This window comes from Impatiens glandulifera, chromosome 1 (genome assembly GCF_907164915.1).
Source record: "Impatiens glandulifera chromosome 1, dImpGla2.1, whole genome shotgun sequence".
In the NCBI taxonomy this organism is placed as follows: domain Eukaryota; kingdom Viridiplantae; phylum Streptophyta; class Magnoliopsida; order Ericales; family Balsaminaceae; genus Impatiens; species Impatiens glandulifera.
Genome location: NC_061862.1, coordinates 66,812,316 through 66,825,169, shown reverse-complemented (window position 1 = coordinate 66,825,169; position 12,854 = coordinate 66,812,316). Strand labels below are relative to the sequence as shown.

The 12,854-nt window shown below is 30.8% G+C and overlaps 4 non-coding genes and 1 pseudogene across 4 annotated transcripts; all 5 read right to left on the bottom strand.

The window, feature by feature from the left end:
- Positions 1-254: 254 nt before the first annotated feature.
- LOC124923177 lies at positions 255-389 on the bottom strand. Its single transcript, XR_007098186.1, has one exon. It is a non-coding gene; the product is annotated as a small nucleolar RNA snoR77 (small nucleolar RNA).
- A 76-nt stretch (positions 390-465) lies between these two features.
- LOC124923149 lies at positions 466-567 on the bottom strand (annotated as a pseudogene).
- A 217-nt stretch (positions 568-784) lies between these two features.
- LOC124923073 lies at positions 785-887 on the bottom strand. Its single transcript, XR_007098094.1, has one exon. It is a non-coding gene; the product is annotated as a small nucleolar RNA Z103 (small nucleolar RNA).
- A 962-nt stretch (positions 888-1,849) lies between these two features.
- On the bottom strand, positions 1,850-1,947 carry LOC124923094. Its single transcript, XR_007098113.1, has one exon. It is a non-coding gene; the product is annotated as a small nucleolar RNA Z103 (small nucleolar RNA).
- Positions 1,948-8,146: 6,199 nt separating this feature from the next.
- LOC124923093 lies at positions 8,147-8,245 on the bottom strand. The gene has a single exon (XR_007098112.1). It is a non-coding gene; the product is annotated as a small nucleolar RNA Z103 (small nucleolar RNA).
- Between the last annotated feature and the right edge of the window lie 4,609 nt (positions 8,246-12,854).

The following is a 12,854-nucleotide window of genomic DNA, read 5'->3' as shown; positions in this document are numbered from 1 at the left end:
AACTACTTCTAACACTACAATCGCTCCAACTACTAATACAATCTTCCATGAGGCTGAACTCCAATGTATGTGTATTGTTTACTTCATGTACTTTTCCCAGGTAATTACAGAGCACTATGTAGCTGTTAAGTTGTCTATTAATTTAAACATGATAAAGTTGAAATTCGGAACACACTTTCAATATATGTACTTCATCTTACTAACATGACATGTCTTTTTCCTGAAGACAGGATGAAAGGGTGATACATCTAATATATGTACTTCATCTTACTAGACCAACTTCATAGATGAGAACATCATCTCAGCAGGTCTGAAGAGTTTAAAGATTCAATGTATGAACAGATTAACACCTCCCTCTCTACTTTTTATATCATGAAAGGGGGTTGCCTGAATTTCCATTCAATTTCTTAAAATAATCAATCTTGACTTGAGGAGTGCAACTATTTATTTAGAATAAACAGACTAAGCTCAGAAAGTTGCTTAATTTGCTCAAAGAAGAGACTCTAATATTATTAGAGGCAATTCTCATACAAGAGGTGTCAGAAATAAGCATCAATCATCTTTGCCTATAAAGTGTATATATATATATATATATATATATATATATATATATATGATCTTCTCTTACATACTCTTCAGTTCAGGTCTCCATGATTATCAGAGATCCAATAATGTTTAAAGAGAAAAGTAAATAAAAAAATAAAAATGAAAACAATTCAAATCAGTTAGAGCGACAAATTGAAAACTAAGCAGGGTTCTTTCTAGAATATTCTAATGGATAGAGATGGATCAGAAGATTCCTGGCTTGGATTTCTCAAATAAATAAATGAGAACAGCGCTCGATAATTTCAGTTTCGATCATCTGGGGAAAAATTCATCACATCCATCATCTCAAATCAATCTCTATATCAAGCCAGATACATTAAATGAGAAAAACTTCATACATGAATTGGATGATTCCTGGCTTGGATTTCTCAAATAAATGAGAACTTTCAGCTTCGATCATAGGGGGAAAACATCAAAGAAATCGAAACAGATATATAACTTCAATTAGGCGGATCAAAATGAAGAATACATTCGCAAATCGATAAATAAAAATTGCGATGTATAATGGAATTCGAATAGCGTGTTGTATATAATGTGAGAGTGGAGACTAACCTAATTATGTGAAGATAAAAAAGAGGCTAATGTTTTTAAATTATTGGGCCTCCTGTGTATTTATTGAGAATATATTGAGCCTTTATTTATTGATAATACAGTAGCCACTAACCTAATCAAAATTTTATAAATTAATAAACAAATAATATATATATATATATATATATATATATATATATATATATATATATATATATATATATATATATATATATAAACAGATTTTCAAGAAAATAAATTAAATAATAATAAAACATTCATAAATAGTCAGAAGTTTGGGATAACCTATTTAAAAATAAATAAAAATATAAATTGTTCTTGATTTTTATTTAGGTTACTAATTAAAAATATATAATTATTTTAAATACAGTAACCGGGATCACCAAATCAGGCTTTAGGAGACTATTAAAGCTATTTTGTGATGTATTGCTTTTTCACTTTATAAACCAAACCATTTAACGAATAATTAACGAATCAATAAACTCAATCAAAATAATCCGATTAAAATAATTCCAGGCTAAATTATTTCTTAAAATATTTGAATATTTTAAATTAACATCATCAGAAATCAAAGAAGGAAGTTTTAAAGAAAAAACTAAACAAATAATAAAAATAAAAATAATTCAAGTAAGTTAAATTGTCAAATTGAAAACTAAGCAAAGTTCTTTCTAGAATATTCTAATGGACAAAGATGGATCAGAAGATTCCTGACTTGAATTTCTCAAATAAATGAGAACGGTGCTCGATAATTTCAGCTTCGATCATTTGGGAAAACATCATCACATCCATCAAAGAAATCGAAAAAGTTTAATAATTTTTACGATGATCAAAATGAAGAAACGTTACAAAATATGAATAATCATTAAATAAATAGAAGATCGATATATAATGAAAACCGAAGAGCGTGTCATATATACTGTGAGTGGAGAACTAACCTAATTCGAAAAAGAGCTAATGACTTTTAAATGACTTTTAAATTATTGGGCCTCTATTTAAGGGGAAATTTGATGAAATGACCCTACTAAAAGGCCTAAATAAATAAATGGATCTCGCTTGATAATGTTGGTAAAACGGGCCCCTTTGCCCTGCGAAAAGTCTGTAATACCCTCGCGCACTTGATTTATCGTTCATTTATGAGAAATGCAACTCACGCGTTTTCATCTAAACCGCGTGAGTTGATTAACGTGTTTTAGATGAAATGCGTGAATGACATTTCCCGTAAATGGAAAGTCAAGAAATGCGATTCACGCATTTTCATCTAAAACACGTTAATCAACTCACGCGTTTTAGATAAAAATGCATGAGTTGCATTTCTCGTCTTTAATCGTATAAATACTTTTTTTGCCCTGATTTAAAACAAAACCCCATTCATGAATATCGATCGACTCTCTCACTTGCCCCCTTTCCACTCCAGCTCTACTCTCAAACCCTACTCCCCTAAAGACCACGACCACGATCACGAGCAACAGCCGCCGCCGACGACGACCTCTTCGTTTAAAGTCGTGACCCACTACTCTTCGTTCTCAAAATGGGTATATTTATTTTATGTTTTTTAGTGATTATAAACAATAGGTTGGGTTATATGAACAATAAGTTGGTTATATTATAGTATAACTAGGTTATATGAACAAAGAAAGATGTATTATGCTCACTCACTGAGGAGGAGTTTGCTGGTATGTTTCATGGAAATACAATGTGCCAAGAATTGTCCACGAGTTTGCTTCAATGGACCTATTAGATAGGGGGTTCTTATGCCATTAGATTCATTGAAGCAAACTTATGAAAAAGTTGTTGCATTGGATTTCTTGAAAGTCTACCAGCAACCTCCTCGGTTATGATTCTTGAAAAGTTGCTGCATTGGATTTCTTGTAATGTTGTTGAACAATTTTCAATTACAGCTCAAGTACTTCTTTACTTTGATGGAGAGTGGAAAACTACTGATGATGTTACTCATTTTTCTACAAAGTCAAATAGTGATATGATTGTTCCCCAAAATTGTACTTATGCCCAATTTGTTTATCTAATTTATTCTGCTACTAATGTTTACATATCTAGATATGATTTATTACTTCAAGCCAAATATAATGCTCTTGGAATGAAGGTCAAATTTTCTTATATAATTGATATAAAAAAAAGATGTGAATGTGGAGTTCTTTTTACATGAAGCAGTTTTATTCCACAATCGCATTCCATTGTGTGTATCCTTAGCAGAGAAGTCATTACATCCAACAAACCCAACTCAAGAAAGTGTAGTGGTTCCATAAATTGATAATCCTGACGTATTCTCGAAGCAGTGGGAGGTTTTCTTTGAAACTGAAAATGACATTGAAGATGAACCATGTTTGCGTCTGAATGAGAGGAGTGATGATTGGGTTTCTATTACCCAACCTAGTAGTGCTGCTTGTGTTGCTAGTACTAATACAAACAGTGCTTGGGTTCCCAGGATTGGGTTCTAACCAAACTGTAGTAGTGATTGGGTTGCTAGTAACATACCTGATATTGAAAATCCGATACCTGAGGCATTAACTTTGGAAGTTGAAGTCAGTTCGTTGTTTGAGAATAAATGAGAGCTTCAACTAATGTTATATAAATATGCGATGGATAATCATTTTGAATTCAAAATGGCGAAGTCAAAAAAACATAGTTGGGTGGTGAAATGTTTGTATCCGAATTGGAAGTGGAGATTGCGTGCTGTGAAAGGAAAATATTCGGAAATGTTTGAGATTCGAAAATTTGTAAAAGATCATACATGTTCAATTGTGTAATGTCGAGAGAATGAAAGGCAAACACCATCATGGGTTATTGGGGAATGCATGAAGTGCAAGTACATGGACCATCACCATGATCACATGCCTAAAAAAATAATTGAAGACATGCAGACAATTTATGGAATAAAGATGAGTTATAATAAGGATTGGAGGTCTAGGGAACATGCCCTAATGGAGGTGCGAGGAACTATAGAGGATTCCTACGGTAAATTTCCATCATACCTCTACATGTTGGAGATAAATAATTCGGATATCATAACAGACATACAGACGGATGAGCACGGCCATTTCAGGTATATGTTCATGTCCATAGGCCTCTCAATTAGGGGTTTCAAAACCAGTTGTCATCCTGTATTGTGCGTCGATGTCAGTTTTCTTAAGCATAAGGTTGGAGGTCAACTATTGGTGGCTATAACATTGGATGCAAATGAACAACTATATCCTATTACTTTTGACGTGGTTGATTCAGAGAATAATAACTCCTTGACATACTTAATGCAACAACTAAGAGTGGCAATTGGATCAGTCCAAGATCTCGTCTTCGTATTCGATAGACACCCAAGTATTGTCAATGCATTGTGCTCGGTTTTTTCAAAAGCATATCACGGTGCATGCACATACCACATCAAGATGAATATAATGACCAAATTTAAAAATGATCACTGCCACGCATAATTTGAATTGTCTTCTCGTGCATACGTTATCCTAATGTTTAATCGATTTTTTGACAAGATCAGGATTTATGACCTTCATATAGTTGTCTCTTTGGCAGATATTGGGATGAAGAGATGAAGTCGTGCATTTTTCCCCGGTCAAACAATTACGCCAAGAGCTTTAATAGTCAGAGTATAGAAGTTAGAAAATATCCCATATCAACCTTAGCTGAATATTTTAGATTCACAATACATGATTGGTTTCAATTTAGAAAAGAAAAGTGGATAATCAAAAAGAACGTTTATCTCAATATTATGAAAAGTTCTTACGTGAGCAAGTTGAGAAAGCCATACTTTTTAACATCAATTTACTTAACTGATTCGAGTTTTATGTGCATGACGGTGAATCTCATTTTAAAGTTAACTTACACGCAATGACTTGTAGTTGTAGGGTATTTGATGTATTTGGTCTTCCTTGTACTCATGTCTTAGCTGTTGTCCGTACACGAAAATTGGATCCCTATGAGTTTTGCTCAAGGTAACAATTGCATTTTTAGTCGTTGTCTTTAATCTATCTATCTAACCAATTGCTCACATGTTTAATCGTTATCTTTTTCAGGTATTACTCAACTCAAATGTGGTTGAATGCATATTCAGAGACATGTTATCCCTTTGGTGATGAAAAAGAATGGGATATTCCATAAATTATCAAACTACGCGTCTGCCTAAAACCACATGTTAAGGTGAAGAAATGACGACCAACAACAAAACATAGGTCATCCCAAGGTGAGACTCTTAAGGTCCGAAGACGATGCAGCTCATGTGTTGGTCAGGGTCATAACAGGGCAACATGCAAATCAGTGATGCTTGTATCATCTACTGCAAGAGTAGCATCTCAGTAGTAACATCAATCATCATCATCTCAGCAACAACATCAACCATCATCTCATGTAAGACTTTTTATATTTAGAGTGAATTGAATGCAAAATAGTGTTTAATTCTAAGTGGTTAAGGATTATCTAACTGTTTTATATTTAATTTTAATGGAAGCAGGACCCAAGCAGGTGAAGGAATGCAGGCATAGGCAGAGCAGTGCTGCATTGGTTTATTCATTGAAAACCAAATGTATTATGAAATGTAAACTTATTTTGGATGTATTCATTGAAATCCAAATGCATTAGATTTCTCTTTAGAATATTTGAATCTTAATTATGTTTATATAGTTGAATATTTCTCTTCAAGTAAACAGAGAGAAGCCACAAACTGTCCATCTAGGTTGGCCATGTTAATGACTCAGCTGGTTGAACAAACAGTGACTCACGCATATTGTAATACGCGTGAGTGAGTCATGTTGTAATACGCGTGAGTAGTAACTGACGTATATTGTAATATGCGTGAGTCATAACTGACGCATATTACAATGTGCATGAGTTATGACTCACGCGTATTACAATATGCGTGAGTCATGTTGATGAGTAGTAACTGACACATATTGTAATATGCGTGAGTTATAACTCATGCGTATTACAATTCAATATTACACAATATGTTAGGATACCAGACTGTCCACTTTTTAATGATGATGATAAACAATATTCAGTATTACACAACATGTTACAACAATAATATTGAGTATTACACAACATGTTACAACAATAATATTCAGTATTACACAACATGTTAAACAGTATTCAACATATTCAACTTCATGGCTCTAAAATTTGGTGGAACAACCTGACTGCCCACTTTTCTCTATAAAATTTCATGTTATCTGATATGCAATTTTCTAGACCAAGTTTAGCAGTCAGGTACTCTATATACATTAATACAAAAGTGTCATAGTCCCCACTTATTGTTGCTTTTGGTACTTCTGTATGTGGGATTCTACGAAATCTTAAAGTCTCATTTCTCATGTTAGGATACCTGGCCATTTGAACTTCAGACAACGCTTTATGAAGGAAGGGCGACAACATTTGACACATGCGTATCATGAATTCTGCAAAATTGTCGTCTTTGAAAATTGACTGATCACAATCATAAACATAAATTCTCCATTCTTTCATTCATAGAACACATAGTGCCCAGTACTTGAGGTCAAGGTTGAGGGGGAAGTAAATGTCATCAACAATGCCCAACTGAGAATATGTTTATCTTCTCTACCCCAATAGTACAAGTAAAAGGATTCATCAAAATAATGTCCTTCTGGTTTATCAGGATTAACCGAATCAACAATAAATTGGTCATAGTGTTCTGTAAACAAAGGGACGAAATGACAATCTAAGATGGTGAAATTCGCCGCGTACGTCTTAGGGTAGGTGAATGCTCTTTCTCTTAGAAGATCACATCCGGCATTGATCTCCACATCAGTTAACCATTTACGTGTACTCATAAGTGTATTGAAGAATGAATAACCTATAGTGCCAACATAGAGCTCCAACTTTTTACATTGACTTCTTCTCGCAAACTTTTTCATCATAGTTGTCTTAAGTTTCGGATCAAACTTCGCCATAGGATCGACAATGATTGGATCTTCTTTCACCTTATTTTTTGGACGAGGGACGGTGTAGGGACTAATTAGAGCTTTCGACCTCAACCTCTTTCTCTTAAATTGGATATGGGATGCATCGTCCAATTCCACCACATCCTCCTCCTCATCCACCTTCTGCTTCAACTTCTTATTCTGCCCAACCTTCTTATTCGGAACCTTGTCTTCATTCTTCTCCACAAACAAATCATCGTCCACCTTCTTCTGCACCAACTTCTTATTCTACACCACCTTCTTATTCGGCACATTTTCCACCTTCTCCACAAACAAATCATCGTCCACCTTCTTCTACACCACCTTTTTATTCTACACCACCTTCTTATTCTGCACCACTTTCTTCTCCTCCACCCTCTCATCCTTCACAATCCCAACATTGTTCACAATCCCATCATCCTTCACAAAAAAACAAAATGATTGAAATATACAATTTGCAATTGCGAGAAATGCACCATTTGAAAATGCGAGAAACACACCATACATAACTCAATATCCTCAATCTTCTTCTCCACAATCTCATCATTGGATTTCTCATCAAGCACATGAGCTTCCTTCATAATAATAAATAGTCAGAAGATTGGGATAACCTATTTAAAAATAAATAAAAATATAAATTGTTCTTGATTTTTATTTAGGTTACTAATTAAAAATATATAATTATTTTAAATAAAAATATTATGATTAAATAACATAAAAGTAACCAGGATCACCAAGTCTGACTTTAGGAGAACCAATGAAAAATTGAAGCTATATTTTCATGTATTGTTTTTTCCTTTTATAAAACAAACCATTTAACGAATAATTAACTAATCAATCAACTCAATCAAAATAATTTAATCAAATTAATTCTCCAGACTAAATTATTGTTAAAATATTAAATATTTTAAATTAACATCAAAAATCGAAGAAGAAAGTGTTTAAAGAGAAAACTAAACAAATAATAAAAATGAAAACAATTCAAGTCAGTTAAATTATCAAATTGAAAACTAAGCATGGTTCTTTCTAGAATATTCTAATGGACAGAGATGGATCAAAAGATTCCTGACTTGGATTTCTCAAATAAATGAGAACGGTGCTCGATAATTTCAGCTTCGATCATTTGGGGAAAGCATCATCACATTCATCAAAGAAATCGGAACAGTTTAATAATCTTTAGGCCGATTGAAATGAAGAAACATTACAAAATATGAATAATCATCAAATAAATAGAAGATCGATGTATAATAAAAACTGAAGAGCATGTCATATATAAGGATGACAATTTAAAACCGCCCCGCGAAAACCGAACCGAATTGCCCCGTTTGGGACGGTTTTTCCCCGAAACCGAACGAGGATGGGGCGGGGATGGTATTTGTGTCCCCGCCCCGACCCGCCCCGATTTCACCCCGTTTTTACCCCGAGTCTGCTCCGAATACCATAAACATAATTAAATATATTAAATCACCAATATATTTATTTATTTACTATATTTTATAAGAGTATTAAAATTATTTCTTTATAATAATATAAAGTTTTAATATATTACAATATATATTATATTAAAAAATTCATTTATATAATTTTATTGTATAATATTTATTTATTTTTTTAAAATAAAAATTATTAACGGTGCCCTGCGGAATTCCCCAAAACCGAAAAAACCCGAACGGGGCGGTGATGGTATTAAAAAAATCCTCGAAATTAAAACGGGGCGGGGATGGTAATTGCATTCCCCGCCCCGAACCGCCCCATTTCCATCCCTAGTCATATATACTGTGTGAGTGGAGACGGGAGAACTAACCTATTTCGAAAAAGAGCAAATAACTTTTAAATTATTGGGCCTCTATTTAAGGGGAATATATTGGCCCTTTATTTATTTAAAATATAATAGGCCTTTACTTGGACTTTTCTCATCCTTCAACAATGGACTATATAAACTTCGATAATAAAGATTGATTGCATTTATAATATGGTTTTTACTTGGAGAAGTTTTTTAGTTTGATATTTGGTTACTTTTTTGAAATAAAAATATAATTATATATAAATCAATGATATTTTTATTTATAATTTTCTTATAATTATTTTTAATAATAATAAGAAATTTTAATATATTATTTTATACCAACATCATTTTATATAATTTATGTCATCTCAATTATACGTTATATAAACAATTTATCAATTAACTGTATCAATAACCAAATAATCTATCATTGTATTTAAGCATAACTAAATCCCAAAAGTGATCACATAAATCAATATAATTAATTAACAAATAATTTCACAAATTTCTCGCACCATAATATTTACCGTGTCATTTTTCATAAATCCTACTTAACTATACTTTAATGGGACTTTACTTTAGTTTTTCTCATACTTCTAACAATAGACTAGATCAACTTCCATAATAAGGATTGATTGCAATTATATTTCTGTTTATTCTAATTGTTATATATTTAAACAATAATGAGTATATTTAATAGTCATATTTTTTTTAAATAATTAATATATTAAACTTAATATAATTATTATAATTTATTGACAAAAATGTATATAAAAGATGATGTATCACATTAAAAAATTCTCTCCTATTAAATTTTTAATCCACAAAATACATCATTTTCTATATTTTCTAGTCATTATTTTTCTTGTCAAATTATATATAAAAACACGAAAAATAATTTAAATAACACTTGTATTTTTTTTTTCCAAATGTTACTTATAAAATATTTATCTTGTCAATTTGTCATACTAGACCCAAAAACATTATAAATATATATATTTATTTGATTATTCTTTGACTCAAAAATTATTTTTTTTAATAAGAAAATATAAAAAACAAAACCAAGCGTACACACGTGAGTAAAGAAATACTACATATTTGAATAACTCTAAAAACACTAACACATTTCCCTAGGCAAACTAAGAATATATTCTAATAATCCTTATTAATTGTCCTATGATATATGACAAAAAAACAATTTATACATTATAGTATGATATATACACAAACATGTTATAGACTTTCAAATGTATCTAGACTTTCAAATGTAATCTAGATACATGTTTTTTGTCCCAAATTATTGTTTTTTTCAAATATTTTATTATAATTTTTAAATATTCAATAAATGTGCTAGATAGGTTAGAATATCAATAATATTACTAATATCTTTAATTTTTAAAATAAAAACACAAAATATTATGCAACTTTGGTACATTTCCTTTATAAATTTCAATTTTAGTTATGTCTTATTTATGTCATAGCCAGTGGCGGACCCAAAAATATTTTCTCGGGGGGGCCAAATATATAGTAACGTAGCATTTTTTAGTGATCAATTAAATACATTTTCTAATTAAAATTTTACTCGATAATTACATAAAAATACTAGCAAACACAATTACAAAATACTAATAAACGCAATCACTAAATTATTCTTGTTCATGAGTCGATTCAGAAGAAGACAAATTTATTTTACGAGATTCTATTTGTTGAAAATATTACAATATTTGGAACATTTTCAATTGTTGAGAAAATATCTTTCTCAACATATACAACTAAACTATCATTCATCTATTCATCTCCCATTCGATTACGCAAATCAGTCTTCACGGTCTTCATTGCAGAAAAAAACTCTTTCAACGGATGCAGTTGCAACTGATAAAACTAAAGCCAACTCTATCAATCGATAAACCAATGGAAAGACTATATGTTTTTCTGTTGCAATCAATTTTTGAGCAAGAATTCCCAAGTCTTCAATTTAAGAAAATTGAGGATCATCCCGCAAATTAAATAAGTAAGCCCGAAGTTGTTGTTCCAAAAATAAATAATCACTGCCTGTGAAATTTTTGGGATAAAGTTTGGCAAGACGAATGAGTTTACGAATATCAAATTGGGAGAATGAATTTCTGGGAGGAAGACATGATATGCAGCCAAATAATTCTGTATTAAATTCTGAAAAACGATTATTCATTTATTGCATAATCAAGTCAACAACCTAACATTAAATAATAAATAATAACTATTAATGAATAATAAATAATAACTATTAATAGATAAGAAATAATTTTTATTATACCTGACAAAAGATTTCCACACGATAATGATGAAGATTAGTGATGAGTTCCTCTTTTCTTCTCCCCCTATCATTGCTATCAATTATCATATGTTTATTCATATCAAATATTAAGATCGGGTGTAATTGACAAAAACTGTTAACTTGGTCCAAAATATCATGTCATCCATCTTCTCTAAATTTTTGTAATTGATTTTTCGAACTCGAAATCAATGACATGGCTTGAACTATATTTTGCTCTCCTCTTTGTAGGCAAAGTGACAACTCACTTGTAATTTCCAATAATTTTTTCATCAAATGCAACACAAAATAAATAGATTTCAGCCTAACTATTTTATAAGTTAAAATAAATTAAAGGAGAGGCTAGGGTTTGATCACCTGACCTCATCTTCAGAGTTTGGTTACCAAACCAACTGGACTAAGACTTACTTGTCAAATATATATAAAAAATAATTTATCTTAAGGTTGGGGGAGGCCCGGGCCCCCAAGGCCCCCCTTGTAGGTCCGCCACTGGTCATAGCACATGATTTTGAAGCAATGTCTAACCTAAATGAAAATTAATAAGTAACATTGATGATGATGAGATCCCTACATTATCAACATAGGTTCACAATTCATTTTCTAATAAAGTAAAAATCATTATTGTCAATTTAATACATTAGAATGAACAACTTTTCCACAAAATTCAACAACTTTATCAACAAGTTACCTTGATCAAGAGATTCCAAATTCTCGTGACAAAGAAATAATATAATTTAATAAAGTTGTTAAAACAAATAAGTGTACCATTATAAATTAATAAACAACAATAAACAAGTTTTTTCTACTTCCCAATTAAAATAATTAATTGAAATCTAGTCTAGAGATGTTACTTACTTGAATGTTTGTCATTTTTTCCACAGAAATGAGATATGAAGATTTGTCTGTAATAATAACTGAATAACGACAATGAGGAGGTGGAAAGAGATGCCTGAAGCAGCCATAAAAGTAACTACTTAGAGAAATCAACAAAGTTCGTCATCTTTGTAGGTATGTTCTCAAGTAATTCATCAACACCTAAATAAGATGTTTCTTAAATAGTGGCTCCACGCATCTCATCCCACCGCCTCGTTCTTCCATGTCCAAGCCTATTCTTCCATGTATTGACTTCTTAATTTGTCTATTTATAAATATTTTATATAACTAATTTAGCCTAATTAATAGTAGACTATTTTACTTCTTCTAATCCTTTAATTCTAAAAAAAATAAAAAATTCTAATTAATAGGAGATAATACTAATTTTCCTGGTTTATTTGAATTATAACTAATATACTATTTTTTTTCTTTTTTTAATTATTTATTTGAATTATGATTAACTTTTTTCAAATTACTAACTATATATATATATAATACAATTTTTAGAATAACCATTAAATAAATATAAAAGAAACTAATTAATGATATTTTAGAATAAAATAATTTGAATTTGTTTAAGTATGATTAATCATTTTATTTTATTTTATGATAATAATATAATTAATAGGAGATTAAAAACTAACATGTTTAAAATATATTATATCTTCTTTTTATTATAAATTCTCTCTCACAAAATGTTACGGCTTCTATATTTATATATAAATAAATAAAGATACCAAACAATCAAGATCATTTATTTCTGTTCTATATTTCTTAATAACTAATT